Here is a 3,583-nt window from a genome sequence, read left to right as displayed (position 1 = left end):
TTCCAGCCACCCATGCCCCTGACAGATCTGTGTGTGTCCTGTAGCTCCTGTAGCTCCTCCTTCTCTGTAACTTCAAAACGGATGGGAGGCATGTGGGGAGGGACTCATCTGCCCAGCTCCAGCAGATCCTGTCCAGAACTGAGCTGAGGGGTTTAATGGGGGATAAAAAGCAATGAGGAGGACATAGAGCAGTACTGTGTGGAAATGAAATGTGTGTCCTGGATTTGAGTGTAGAGAGGAAAACCTTGGTCCGAATCCAAGCCATACCACAGCCCTGCCAGCATGTTTGGGCAAGTGGTGCTCCACGCTCTTGATTGGAGGCAAGGTGAGTCACAGCGCTTAACACAGGGGGTCACTGTGGGGTGTAAATGAGGTGACACATCCTGGCTGTAGCTGTGAATAATCTTCTGACATCAACACACATTCCTGCAGCCACTTCTGCTCATCCTCCATGCACTGCCCCTCCTCTTCACCTGCATATGCCTCCACCACCCCACATCCTTCACAAGTGTCTGAGGAGAGGCTAGGGGCATTGACTTTCATGGATTTTAGGTTGAAGTAGAGCATTTCAGGATGATGGGCGTTACATGGAGGGAGGAGAGAGGGCTTTCCCAAAACGTGTCTTCTGTGATCGCTCACCACTGAGCCGCCTGGCTGTAGCTTACAGGATCGCACCTACACTGCAGGAGGCCCGTGTGAACCTCACCGACCTCAACTTTGTAACTCCACCCAGTGGTACAATGCGCGCATTTGTTCAACCAATGTGTGTGCAGGGTACCCTGAAGGCAAGATCGACACCTGCCAGGTAACTTCCCTTCGGGCACCCCTTTCCCTGTCAACACCTCTTTTTGAATCCCTGAACTCCACTCCCTCCAGGTCCCTGCTTCAGTGACCCTTTCCCTGGTCCCATCTTGTAGCAGTGAGGATGGGAGGTGATACCTGGGGCCCCTACAAAGAACTAGTCACCACACAGAGAGCTTTATCCCACCGTGACACAGAGATCATACCACCCAAACACCACCCTGGAAGAGAATGCTTACCTCTCCTCACCAGAATACAAAACTTCCAAATCCACTTGTGCACACATGCCCATGCATGCATAAAGCCTCATACGTGGATACATGGGTCACTTATCTTCCCTCCTCACTGCAAGAAGACCTGTGACAATCCATCCCCTTCACACATCCAATTGAAGCTGCTGATACCAACTCAAAGTTGACCACCACCACTTGTGTTCATGGCAGCAAGAAGCCATGTGACTGCCCAAACTGTCCTTCCAGAGCCTATGGCCCTTCTGGGCAGGGGAAATGTGTCTCAGACAGAGAGTGACTTCTGTGGCCTTCTGGGCAGGGGGACAGCGGCGGGCCTGCCATGTGCAGAGACAACGTGGCAAACACCTATGTGGTCGTCGGGGTCACAAGCTGGGGGGTAGGCTGTGCCCGAACTAAGCGCCCAGGAGTCTACACGGCCACCTGGCCCTATCTGAACTGGACTGCTTCCAAGATCCTTTCTAATGCCTTGCATATGGCTCAATCACCCACCCCTCCCCATCCGACTTCTCAAGCAATCCTGGCTAGACAACCCTCTGCCCGCCCTTCTGCTTGCCCTCCTTGGTACTTCCAACGCCCTCCCCATCCTCCTCCCAGCCCCCCGGCATCTCAACCTCGACCTCGACCCAAAGCCCCGGCGCCAACCCCAGCCCCACCCCCACCTGCTCCCCCACCTATCACTAAAGCTCCCCAAGTACTTTATGTTGCCAAGAGACTACAGCAACTCACAGAGACCTTGAAGGGGAAGACCTTTTCTAATGAAAAGTGGTATTACAAAATGCAGACCACAGATCTCCCAGAACAGACCGCCGCCTCCTGATCTGACCCCACTCCAAACAGACCCAGTGAGCCCTTTACTCCCTAGAAAACAAAGATGAAATATATAAATATAAACATATATAGAGATATATAAAATATATCTATATCTATCTATCTATCTCCCTATCTATCTATATATCTATCTACCTATCTATCTATCTATCATCTATCTATCTATCATCTATCTAATCTATGAAGGGATGATTTCTGGACTTCTTCCTACCTGCCCTCCCCGACTCAATCCAAACCCTCCCGCAGCAAATCTGTCTTCCGTCTGTCACCCTCCAAAAGGTTGGAATTGCTTGTGTGTCAGAGGTCATTGTGGTTTCCTAAATCTTGATTTTTGAAGTTGGAACAAGGCGATCTGGGGTGACAGCCCAGGTATGGTCTGGATCTCACACTCAGAGTCTCTGCTTATTAAATCAGTGCAGGTGGGCCCTGGAGCACTTCTGTGAGGTGAGCTGACTCAGAAGGAGGGGTGTGGGTCTGAGTCCATTGGAAGGATGACCCCAGTCTGAAGTTTTGTAGTGTGGCCATCTGATGCTCAGTCCACATGGCCAACACCAGGCAAGAGTGTGCCCTCAACCAGAATTGCTTATGTCCATCTATGAATTCCTGAGAAAGAGATCTCGATGGCCTCAGGTCAACTGCCCACTCTGGTCAGGGCCCAGATCAAGCCTAAATGCTGGATTGGCCACTTGAAGATTAAAGATGGCAGGCTCCAGAAAGAAACCCCTGGGCTCCTGGCTGGGCAGTTGCTGCAACAAGCAACAGTCTCATACCTGTTCACCTGTTCACTGTGTGCACATGTTTCAAGTGCAAGATGGTCCTATGTTCTGGTTGCAAAGACAGATGGCCTAGGGTACAGGAGCATGAGGGAGGAACTTTGGGTGAGGAAGACCAAGGACCCTGTCTTTTCCTGCTGGGGCTGCAACAGGGACTGATGAAGCAAGCATGAGTATTTTCAGGATTCATCAGTCTGTCTGGGTTTAAACAAACCCCCTGCTTTACCCCTCATCAGCTATGTGGCCTTGGGAATATGGCCAGAGTGTTGTGTGACAATGAAATTAGGACAGATGTGAAGCTTTCAGAGCAGAGCGTGACATGCCATACATGCTTATAGATGTGGGCTCTAGAGCCAGCTGGTGATGAGATGCTGGGTAACCTTATACTTATGCAGGGGCACTCGGGTGTATATCGTCTGTGCAGGTATGAGCCCTGGAATGCCTAGGTTACCTAAGAGGACTTGCAAATTGATCTGGGTGGCCCATGGCTCTGTATTGTATTAACATTTGATAAAATAAAAAAACCAAATTTTATCTGCCTTCACTGAGAGCCAACATTACTAAGATTAGATTTGGCATGTCCATGATTCCTTTCGTTGGCTTTGGTCTGTCTCTTCTAAAGTCAGTTTCTTAATCTCCCTACTGGGTATATAAGCTTTGTGCCCTGGTGTCAGACACCAGGTACCCTCTAAACACTGAACAAAACTCAATGTCAGTCACAGAGTGAGACAAACCCCAAGCCATAGGCCACATGTTCCAAAGAGCAGAAACAGCCATGGTAGCAACTCAGGACCTGCCCTCACCCTTCCTGGACAGTCCTGAACCCAGAGCTTGCAGGTGGGAATGGTGTGGCAAGAAGTGCTCAGGCTAGGGAGTAGGGGTGGGTATGGAGGATTTGGGACATATTTGGAGGAGCTATAGTACCAGTGG

The 3,583-nt window shown here is 50.4% G+C and overlaps 1 pseudogene; it reads left to right on the top strand.

Moving 5' to 3' along the window:
• The first annotated feature begins 282 nt into the window (after positions 1 to 282).
• On the top strand, positions 283 to 1,869 carry LOC112818762 (acrosin-like; annotated as a pseudogene).
• The last annotated feature ends 1,714 nt before the right edge of the window (positions 1,870 to 3,583 follow it).

This window comes from Callorhinus ursinus, unplaced genomic scaffold (assembly GCF_003265705.2).
Source record: "Callorhinus ursinus isolate GAN/ISIS: 27379988/994484 unplaced genomic scaffold, GSC_fseal_2.0 scaffold2749, whole genome shotgun sequence".
NCBI classification, from domain to species: Eukaryota; Metazoa; Chordata; class Mammalia; order Carnivora; family Otariidae; genus Callorhinus; species Callorhinus ursinus.
Note: the sequence above shows the minus strand (reverse complement) of the source record. Positions and strands in the feature narration are given on the sequence as shown.